We start from the raw sequence: 12,480 nt of genomic DNA on the forward strand, positions 1-12,480 counted from the left end.
ATAAAGTTCTAACTAGACTGATGCTGACGTCATAATCCCCAAAAGGGTAAATGAATTCGGGAACTGCTTGTTGCACTTAACCGTCAGTGGTATAAAACATTTTCAAAACATAAAAATGACTTATTCGACGGGTTATTATTTAGTTTCGTACCTATTTCAGCCCTACGGAAAATTTTATACAAAAAATGTTTTCTTACGCGCTGTAAAAATTTAAGCATTAAATTGTACGGCAAAGTTTCTTGAAAATGAATAAAAAATCATTAAAAATATTTCAATGAAAACGAACAACTTTGAACGACGTCACTTGTTCATATGAATCAATCAATGATAAGAGGGTTGTGTAAGATTTCCGGTTTGCTAATCGTCAATGGACCAATCAACAGAACTAACCGAGAAAAAGCGGAAGAGAACTTGCGACGTCACACGCGGATTAATGTCAGAAATACAAAACATTAAAACATCGTAGCGCTGATAATACGATACATAAAAATTGAAAAAAAAAGCTTTGTCTATTAACATTTTTTTTTAAAACCTCTAAACATCCTCATTATAAATTTACTTATGTTGTTTAAATTCGCAGTGCTTTTAAGAAAAGAGAAACGACTAAACACGGGAAACTTCTAGCAAGTCGGGACCTAAAACTGAACTTTTTTACATTCCAAAAACAGTGAAATAAAAAATAAATCAATGTTAATAGTTAGATTTTTAATCACTTATATGATATTTGAGGAAAATAATTATATTTGGTGTTTTCCCCGCTATTAAAACCGAGTCAGTGATTACGAAAATATTGATGTACTTCCGTAATGAATAACTAATTGAATACTTTACCTTCTATATAATAACTCTTATCTAGTGAGGTCCCTATATCACCGGAAAACCCCATAATTAAGAATATAAACAAATAAGTAAAGAGCCATAAAACATAAAAATAATTCACCATGGAACCTAATGATTGTCAATTAGGACGTTTGAATATAAAAAAATTCATTTGTTAATTTATTATAATGGGTACCCACAGTAATGGGAAATCAAAATGTTTTAGCTGTTCATTGGGTAGTAATTATTACTCTACTAACAAAACGTAATTATTACCATACAAACTCTATTCTACAAACAAAACGTAAATGAGGTATATCAGCTCGATATTGATCCAAAAATACTTCAGAAAAAGCTTCTTCGATTTCGTGCTCTTCGTAAGAGTCATATTATAAATTATTATCACAACCACTTAAAAAAATATCGTTATTGTCATATTCACTTTCGGAATAGGTTGAGCTGCTAAGCCTCCGAGTTTCTCGGCGAGGTACTATTATTTCTTTATCACTTTCACTATCCGTTATCATTTTGAATTATATATTTTGTAAATTTATTCATAATAAAAAGGACGCTTTGCAGAGTTAAATTGTTAATTAGAGTAACAAAGTAAGATTAAAAATATATATAAATGTAAAAAATATGTAATTTACCTCAGCTGTTTGTAATTTCGGCAACTGTTGTCTATCTCGCTCAGTCCATTATGCGTGAACTAGCTATTATCGAAACGGAATATTTTTCTTAGAAGAGATATCAATTTGTGAGACAGTTGTACAAAAACATATTTTTTTAAAATTTAAATTATATTATAACAACTACCAAGAAATAATATCACTTCTTTGTACATTTACCGGTTACCTTTAGATTTCAATCTAAATAACTCCCTACAAACATTTAGACATACTCAAAATATTGTTGATTAACTTGCATAAAAAATTTAAAGTAATTTTAGGCATTACCTAGGAGGTGAAATAATTTATCCAGATGAAACTTACCGACATCAATAAAGGTTTCAGCTCTTTTAGTTTGCAAAAGTCAACAGATGGAAGAGTTGAGGTAATGTAAAAATTATTATGAATATGTATGTGTAGACATACTCAGAATAGTGAATATCTCGCAGTGTGTAAAGTGGTAATTTAAACCAGCCAATGACAGATCATAAGTCCTGTAAATGCCTAGACTTCCATATTCCCTTGGCAAAAATGTTTTTCCTCTCTGTTGCAACAAATTTCAAGATATATTTTACTCAATTTTTGTTTAAATGCATTGATTGAAGTGGTAGGTTTGATAATTTATAACAGAGCACTTTGCTCCGCAATTAACGAAAAAACTATAATAATTATTTCGTTTCAATAATAACAAGGCGCCTTGAGATTGCAGTACGAGATCAGTTTGTTTGTTTTTATTTTCAATTAAGAAAGGGTTTACAACCGCTGTACGAAAATTGTCTATTTGCGGCACGAGTTGTCCATCTTGCTCACTCCATTAGGCTTGAATTAGATATTTATGAAATGGAAGATTTTTCTTGGAATTGCTATTAATTGATAAAACAGTAGTGTGTTTGGAAAACAACGTATTCGATAAAATATTTTTGAAATGTATAAATAAGAGGATTTCTGATTAGATTCTTGAAAAACTGCGTAGCAGCGTAAGGGTTAATTGAAGCTTTTAACCCTTACGCTGCTACGCAGTTTTTCAAGAATCTAATCAGAAATCCTCTTATTTATACATTTCAAAAATATTTTATCGAATACGTTGTTTTCCAAACACACTACTGTTTTATCAATTAATAGCAATTCCAAGAAAAATCTTCCATTTCATAAATATCTAGTTCAAACCCAATGGAGTGAGCAAGATAGAAAATTCGTGCCGCAAATAGACAATTTTCGTACAGCGGTTGTAAACCCTTTCTAAATTGAAAATTAAAACAAACAAAACTGATCTCGTACTGCAATCTCAAGGCGCATTGTTATTATTGAAACAAAATAATTATGATAGTTTTTTTGTTGATTGCGGGGCGAAGTGCTCTGTTATATATTATCAAACCTACCACTTCCATAAATGCATGCTAAACAAAAATTGAGTAAAATATATCTTGAAATTTGTTGCAACAGAGAGGGAAAACATTTTTGCCAAGGGAATATGGAAGTCAAGGCATTTACAGGACGTATGATCTGTCATTGGCTGGTTCAAATGACCACTTTACACACTGCGAAATATTCACTATTCTGGGTATGTTTACACATCCACATTCATGGTTATTTTTACATTACCCCAACTCTTCCATCTGTTAACTTTTGCAAACTAAAAGAGCTGAAACCTTTATTGATGTCGGTGAGTTTCATCTGGATAAATTATTTTACCTCCTAGGTAATGCCTAAAAATACTTTAAAATTTTTATGCAAGTTATTTTAATCAACAATATTTTGAGTATGTCCAAATGTTTGTAGGGAGTTATTTAGATTGAAACTTAAAGGTAACCGGTAAATGTACTAAGTGATATTATTTCTTTGTAGTTGTCATAATATAATTTTAATTTAAAAAAATAATGTTTTTGTACAACTGTCTCACAAATTGATATCTCTTCTAAGAAAAATATTCCGTTTCACTAATAGCTAGTTCACGCATAATGGATTGAGTGAGATAGACAACAGTTGCCGAAATTACAAACAGCTGAGGTAAATTACATATTTTTTACATTTATATATATTTTTAATCTTACTTTGTTACTTAAACTAACAATTTAACTCTGCAAAGCGTCCTTTTTATTATGAATAAATTTACAAAATATATCATTCAAAATGATAACGGATAGTAAAAGTGATAAAGAAATAATAGTATCTCGCCGAGAAACTCAGAGGCTTAGCAGCTGAACCTATTCCGAAAGTGAATTAGACAATAATGATATATTTTTAAGTGATAGTGATAATAATTTATAATATGACTCTTACGAAGAGCACGAAATCGAAGAAGCTTTTTCTGAAGTATTTTTGGATCAATATCGAGCTGATATACCTCATTTACGTTTTCTTTGTAGAATAGTTTGTAGAATAGAGTTTGTATAGTAATAATTACGTTTTGTTAGTAGAGTAATAATTACTACCTAATGAACAGCTAAAACATTTTGATTTCCCATTACTGTGGGTACCCATTATAATAAATTAACAAATGATTTTTTTTAATATTCAAACGTCCTAATTGACAATCATTAGGTTCCATGGTGAATTATTTTTATGTTTTATGGCTCTTTACTTATTTGTTTATATTCTTAATTATGGGGTTTTCCGGTGATATAGGGACCTCACTAGATAAGAACTTTTATATTAAAGGTAAAGTATTCAATTAGTTATTCATTACGGAAGTACATCAATATTTTCGTAATCACTGAATTGGGTTTAATAGCGGGGAAAACACCGAATATTATTATTTTCCTCATATGTCATATAAGTGATAAAAAATCTTACTATTAACATTGATTTATTTTTTATTTCACTGTTTCTGGAATGTAAAAAAGTTCACTGTTTCAGGTCCCGACTAGCTAGAAGTTTCCTGTGTTTAGTCGTTTCTCTTTTCTTAAAAGCACTGTGAATTTAAACATCATAAGTAAATTTATAATGAGGATGTTTAGTGGTTTAAAAAAATAAAATGATTAATAGACGAAGATTTTTTTCTTCAATTTTTATGTATCGTATTATCAGCGCTACGATCTTTTAAAGTTTTGTATTTCTGACATTAATCCGCGTGTGACGTCGCAAGGTCTCTTCCCCTTCTTCTCGGTTAGTTCTGTTGATTGGTTTATTGACGATTAGCAAACCGGAAATCTTAAACAACCCTCTTATCATTGGTTGATTCATATGAACAAGTGACGTCGTTCAAAGTTGTTCGTTTTCATTAAAATATTTTAAATTATTTTTTATTTATTTTCAAGAAACTTTGCTGTACAATTTAATACTTAAATTTTTACTGCGCGTAAAAAAATATTTTTTGTATTAAATTTTCCGTAGGCCTGAAATAGGTACGAAACTAAATAATAAGCCGTCGAATAAGTAATTTTTATGTTTTGAAAATGTTTTATACCACTGACGGTTAAGTGCAACAAGGAGTTCCCGAAATCATTTACCCTTTTGGGGATTATGACGTCAGCATCAGTCTAGTTAGAACTTTATGATAGGGATTAACAACAACGATATATCGTTGTTTAGCAGTATAAGGGTTAAATTTGTAATTTAATTAAAATAATTTATTTTGTTGTCACGTGCTACGGATTTATTCAAATGATTTAGAGAACAAGTGGGTTTTAAGTTTTTTCCGAAACATCACTTCACTTTCACAGCCTCGCACCTCTGCTGGGAGAGCATTCCATGCCATAGGGCCTGCGACCGCAAATGCGCGCTCACCAAATTTAGTGCGCTGTTTGCGTAGAGGTATAATAACTTTTCCTCTCGCCGTAGACGTAGCTGATCTAAGCGTGAGACGCCTGTCAGCTAGTTCATCTGGAATGCATAGTTCCCTTAGATATTCCGGAGCCGAGTTGTGCAGTGACTTATACATAAGCCAACAGAGTTTGTATTCGACCCTCTGTGGAAAACGTAGCCAGTGTAGTTCCCGAAGTAGTGGAGTGATATGACTGAACTTAGAGATTCCGAAAATAAGTCTCGCTGCGGCATTCAATACAGATTGTAGGCGAGTCATTTTGTTCATTGGTAGACCTGCATAGATACCATTACAATAATCGACTCTAGACACTACAAACGCATTTATTAATTGACGGGCGGCATCAACCGGCAAATTTTTGCGTATGCATTTAATTTGTCTCAGCTGGTAGAAGCATGAACTTATCGTTCTACTTATTTGAGCGTCAAGAGATAGGTCAGAATTGAGTAAAACTCCCAGTAGTTTAACGGTGGGTAAAACGGCACTCCCTACATTGGGTAGAGCCGTATCCTGGATCAAATTCTGTCGTCTGGCTGAAGCCACCCACAGTTGTTCAGTTGTTCAGACACATAATATATAAGAAAAGAAGTTTAGTTATTGTATTTGTGTGACGTTTGTATTCATGTGTATGTGAATGTGTGTATGCGTGAATGAATGAGGGAGAGGATACATGTGTGTGTGGGAATGAATGAGGGAGAGGGTGCGTGTGTGTGGGTGCGTAAGTATAAACAAATAATTGTTTAAAACTTGTAATTGTATCAAAAATGGTACAATAAAGAGCTTAGTAAAAAGTTAGAAACCTTTTTGTTAAAATTCAAATCAAGAAATGATATAAATTGTATTTTTTTTAAAGTAAGTTAAATTTCAAAACCGTATTCTGAAAAAAAAAGCATTTTATTTTTAAATTCAACCGTGTTGTGTCGTTTTTAAGTGTCAAAGTACTGCTGGGATTCAATGGGAATATGGTGGGATCACATTTCATGTTTAAATAGCGAATTCACAACAAAAAAATTAAGAATTCGATTATTTTACCGTCTGTCAGATTGTGAAATAAAACAAGATGGACATTTATTAGTATCGCCAGGGTAGTCGAATTTTTTACCTGGCTTTCTATTATTAAACCTTAGTATAATATTAAACTGTATGAATTTACTTAATTTGACCTTTCTTTTGACGCTCAAATTAGTAGAACGATAAGTTCATGCCTTTACTAGCTGAGACAGATTAAATGCATACGCAAAAATTTGCCCATTGATGCCGCCCGTCAAATAATAAATGCGTTTATAGTGTCTAGAGTCGATTATTGTATCTACGCAGGTCTACCAATGAATAAAATGACTCGCTTACAGTCTGTATTGAATGTCGCAGCGAGACTTATTTTTAGAATCTCTAAGTTCAGTCCTATCACTCCACTACTTCGGGAATTACACTGGCTACGTTTACCACAGAGGGTGGAATACAATCTCTGTTGGCTTATGTATAAGTCACTGCAAAATTCTGCTCCAGAATATCTAAGGGAACTCTGCATTCCAGACGAACTAGCTAACAGACGTCTTACGCTTAGATCAGCTACATCAACGTCGAAAGGAAAAGTTATTATACATCTACGCAAACAGCGCACTAAATTTGGCGAACGCGCATTTGCAGTCGCAGGCCCTACGGCATTGAATGCTCTCCCAGCAGAGGTCCGAAACTGTAAGAGTAAAGTGATGTTTCGGATGAAACTTAAAACCCACTTGTTCTCTAAATCATTTGAATAAATTCATAGCGTATGGTGACAAAGTACATTATTTTTCTTTAATCAAAAAGATAAAATTAAATTTATATCTTTATATAATCACTTTGTAAAGCGCCCTTAAGTTGTTATATAACGAAAATGGCGCTGTATAAGTTATCCATAATTATTTTTACTATTATTATTAATTCTTAAAGGATTGTTTGTTGTTTTTTTTTACGTTTGCCCAATAAAATTACCTATTTTTTTTTTAGTCTAATCAGTAAAACTTTTTTTGTGGTAAACTTAACATGACGCAAAATTAACTTATATTTGTATTTGATAATAATTGTTCGCGGTTTAGCAACATTACGCGGCCACTTCAAGCAAGCGCGCAGGCGGGATTTCGTGCAGGGAGGGGTAATTGGGAAACTTTTGGACACAGTGCGATGAATGAAACTTTGTTCTACGCGCCTTCTGGTAAATTATAGTTTTATGGGTATTCGTAATTCGAATTAAATTTGCGAATAAATTATCAGCTCTATAAGAAATTAATTAATAATGGATTCTCCTTCCTTGACAGGTCATCAGTCAACCAGCCAATGACAGGTCATTAGCCTTGACTTCCATATTCCCTTATTTAAGTTATTCTCCATCCCTGTTGTAATTTGTTAATCTTAATGACACCCGAGGGGGTGAAAACCAGTCTTTTGTCTACGAACATTTGGACAAACTCAAATATTGTAATGAAACCAACTGGTCTAAGAAGAAGTTTAAAAATTGAAAAATTGTCTTCAGGCGTTGCCTAGTGTGTGAAATAATTCAGTCAGATGAATCTATTCACAAAAATAAAGGTTTCAGCTCTTTAACTTCACTAAAATCAACAAATGGAAGAATCGAAGAAATATAGTTTAAAACAATGCATTTAAGAACACTATTTTATTTATTTATTCTACAGCATAGTCTCAGCAACGTAAATTAAGATATTAAATTAAGTAATGTGTTTTCTCGGTAAATGTATAGTTGCTCGACTATTTTTATTTACTCCCCTAATAATTAATATCAGACGAAGCCACGGCGAAGCGTGGCTGGGTTCAGCTATTTACATATGATTGAACAATTAATTATATTCAGATATTAAGGGAAATATCTTAAGAACAGTGATATCTAGAATTTAGATTTTTAAAATTCCATGTGAAATCAATTCTGGAACTTACTGAAAACCACACAAAAATGTCTTACTTGTCATGCTCCGTGCGCCTGTTACAGAAATTTTATTGAGTAACATTTCCATGCTCTTTAATATCCCAAAACTTTAAAAAAAATGAAGGCACCTTTACTATCGATAAAATGTACATTTTAGAACTTTGTATCCCGGAGCCTTGTAAACACGTGATTATATAACGCGTTGTGTCCCGGTCCCGTGTTTTCACGTGGTTTACCATCTGTTCAAAAAGGTGCAATCTATTGACATCTAGTGACTTTAAGGAACTTAAGTGAAATAATTCAGTCAGATGAATCTCTTCACAACAATAAAGGTTTCAGCTCTTTAACTTTACTAAAATCAACAAATGGAAGAATTGAAGAAATTTGGAAGTTCAAACATAGGCAAAATGGTGAATGTTACACAGTGTGTAAAGTGGCCACTTAAACCAGCCAATGACAGGTCATATACCCTGTAAATGCCTAGACTTCCATATTCCCTTATTTAAGGTATTCTCCATCCCTGTTGTAATTTGTTAATAAATTAGTCCATAGTTCAAAGCATCTTCACGAACACTGCAAATACACAAAAGTGGTGTCGTAAAAGCTCACTTTCGTCCACTTGACATTCCATTTTAAAAGCTTGTAATCACATAAAACAATATATCCAACGTAAAAGCAAACACGATATCATGTAGAGAATTTTTTTTTCTTTCGAATAACGTACAGCTTTTACATTTTTTTCACTTTTTGTGCTCATTTTTAAATTAGGAAAAAAACTAATAAAACCTACGTTATGTCACACGTATTCTTGACGCACAGTAAAATAAAATTTTCTGTATGAAAAATTTAATAGGTATGTACAATTCTTTTTTTTCTAAATCTATATATCCAATTATAGGTTACCGAAGAAGATACTTAATTTTTTTATAAAAATAAACACATTTTCGTAATAAAAAATTTAAAATATCTTCGTCGGTAACCTGTAATTAAACGTGTTAGGAAAAAAAATGTATGCATATTCTTATTTTTCATACAGATAGCTTAATTTTACTTTGTAGATAAAATTGAAGATAAATTTTAACTTCCCATTGTAACATGGGGCCAGGGCCGCGATTAAAACCGCTATCTTCATCGGTACATATTGAGACGGTAAAAACTAACATCGGTATTTATGAACAAAATATGTTTATTTTAATAAAAATTAAAAAGATAAATTTCAATTTCCCATTAGAATACGGACCTAGGGCCAGTATAACAATGGAAAGTTAAGAGTTCTCTTTAATTGTCCATAAAGTAGAGCATAAAGAGCAACTCGATAAACTTGAACGACTTCAGAATACATGCATAAGGTACATTTTTGGTCTTAGGAAATATGACCACATTTCTGATTATCGTAGGCAACTGAAATGGCTCAAAATTAGACAGCGGAGAGACTATCACTCCCTCTCACTTCATGTACTTCATAGTCCTAACGCTCCTATATACCTGTGTGAACAATTTCAACGCTTATCAGTTCATGGTTTACCTCTTCATTCTCATTCTCAAGGCACTCTCTTAATACCCATACACAATTCCTCTTTCTTCTCTAACTCATATAGTGTCCATGCGGCTCGACTGTGGAATCATCTCCCATCCACCATCAAAGATGTTACTACATTATCTCTGTTTAAATCACGTCTGAAGAAACATCTCATTTCTCTTCCTTAATCTCTCCTCCTTTCCTTTTTCCTCTTTCCGCTTTTTTCCTTTTTCCCATTGAGTAATAGTTTTGATTTAAGGTAATTTATAAACAAATACGTTTATTTCTATTTTTATATATTTTTAACTTTTTAATCTTTTTTTATTTTTTTATTGAATATGTTCTGTAACTTGAATTATAAAAATAAAACTTTTATTTTATTGGTTAATTGGAAGAAATTGCCATTTGGCAATAAGCCCGCCAATGTACAAATAACATTATGTTCAAAAAGTTAAATAAATAAATAAAGTAAAATCGAATTGAAAACGAAAAATTGAATTATATTTATTTTTTAAAACATCTTTAATACCAGGGTACCGATGAAAACATTGAAAAAAATATTCTTCACGCTTCCTTACAGAAAATTGGATGTTACTTTGTAGACATTTGAAGATAACTTTTCTAACTTCCCATAATGTAATCACGGCCCGGGTGGTTTGATCAAAACATTTTGAGTTTGTCCAAATGTTTGTAGACAAAGACCGGATGTCATCCCTTTTGGGAGTTTTTAAGATTAATATATAATAACAGAGATAGAGAAAATTTCTTATATATTTTCTACCGAATGGCTGAAATCTGGTATTTGACTACAGATGGAAAATTTACTCAAAATACATTCCTAATAAATTAATATTGTATAACTGTATAGTAAATTAACTAGTAGGGGGTAATTTTATTGTTTATTTTTGCATAAAAATGTCTGCCTTAACACAGGTTGTACCTAGTTAGGCAGACTAGACATGAGCCAGAGAGATCTATTACCTAAGTGTGTATGTAGTAGATAAAGTAATTGTTATTTTTGTTAATAAACTATGATTATTGTTAATTATTATTATTATTTTGGACAGTAACAACATTTGGACAATCTCAAAATGTTGTTCTCATGTACCCATTTTCTTCAATACATAAGATACATAAAACTGAAATTCTACCATGTTTTTAAGACGAATGACCTTTAATTTGGTTATATTTGTTCAAAAACTATAAAACATCTGACAATCATGTTTACTATACAAATTACTACAGATACTAGGAAGAATGAAATTGTCCAAAGCGAGGAACAGAGATAAAAAAACAAGAAATGCAATCTACTCTGCACAAGCACGAGCGAGACGTGCGTCGCCTTCTCGGTTATATAACGGGATACAATAGAACGAAAATCAAACAAAACATATACGACACGGAATAACAACATAACCTAAAAAAGTAACCTAGATAAACGTCAAAAAATGGAGGCAACTTACCGGATTGCGGTGAGATTATTCAAAAGTGCTGATAACTTCACTTCTGTAACTGTGTGTTTGATGCTTTATTTAGATTTAAAAGCTCTTACGCGTTTAACAATGTATTTGATGGCGGACGCGACAATAAATCGCGCACGGACGCGACGAGCGACAGATGTAAACTGAAATTGTAACTTTATCTAATGCGCACGCGGAGTAAATGTGCGCCTCTTTGACAGATGTTCTTAAAAGGTGGGATGTGCCAAAGGTTGCTTTTTTATTTTGTTATTTTTATTTAAAAAAAAAATGAATGTTAATTCGTTGTTTTATTATATTTCATAAGGTAATTCAAGGTAACATACTTTTTAAATACAGGTATTTTTAGGTTTAATTCTACATGCACATAAAATATATTAATCAATGAAAATAATAATTAATCAACTAAACAATTAATTTTAATTAAATGAAATTATATTATTTTATTTTATTTATTTAAGAAAAACAACAGTTGACATACAAGAATGAAACATAAAAAATAGTACAGACATTCAGTGAAAGTTTTTTACAAATATAATGAGATAATTAAATAATATAGTATATTATATTACATATTATTGTTATCAAAAACATTTTTCACTGTGTGGTTTGACATTTTAAACTTACATGTTTATAAATTTGTATAAACCACTTTAGTTTTGAGTTACACTTCGACCGGTTTCGAGGTTACTACCTCATCGTCAGGAATTAAACTAACTTATTATTACACGCGTTGCTATTTATATTATAAATGTTGTATGAAAGAGACAGATGAATGAAAGAAAGAAGATATATTTAATCATAACGGGAATTAAAAGAGCTGAAACCTTTATCATGTGGGTGAGATTCATCCCGCTGAATATTCCTATAGAACAAATTAACTACATGTTTTTGTTAATTTTTTTTAATTAACCTACTCTGGAGGATCGCAGGACAAGAACTGACTTAATATTTTTATACAAAATCACTAATTCGAAATTCGATTGTTGCGACCTCCTGGATTTAATAAAAGTAATATACCAACATGTAGGACTAGACAAAATAGTCTATATTATTGTCACCCTTCTCAAACCAACTATCTTTGTCACTCACCAATACCACGTATACACAGACTAGGAAATGAATGTACCTTTCATATCGAAAATTTTAATTTGCGTTTCTGTGAATTCAAATCATCTCTTGATAAATCGAAGAATAATGTTGGACCAGTTATTTTAGTTCAAATAATAAATAATAAAATTGATTCTTTAAACCTACTTGAAAGACTTCCATTCCGTGTGCCATCTAGACCGACAAGACAAAATCTTCTGTTT

The 12,480-nt window shown here is 31.6% G+C and overlaps 1 protein-coding gene across 1 annotated transcript in view; it reads right to left on the bottom strand.

The window, feature by feature from the left end:
- The window catches only part of LOC148279150 (long-chain fatty acid transport protein 4-like), a 57,618-nt gene extending 46,303 nt beyond the window's left edge, over window positions 1-11,315 (bottom strand). Inside the window, exon 1 of the mRNA XM_088230382.1 lies at window positions 11,153-11,315. The gene's annotated coding sequence lies outside the window, so the exon portion shown is untranslated. The remainder of the gene's footprint in view (window positions 1-11,152) is intronic.
- Between the last annotated feature and the right edge of the window lie 1,165 nt (window positions 11,316-12,480).

This window comes from Micrasema longulum, unplaced genomic scaffold (assembly GCF_059751315.1).
Source record: "Micrasema longulum isolate JH-2025_06_02 unplaced genomic scaffold, ASM5975131v1 h1tg000754l, whole genome shotgun sequence".
Taxonomy (NCBI): Eukaryota; Metazoa; Arthropoda; class Insecta; order Trichoptera; family Brachycentridae; genus Micrasema; species Micrasema longulum.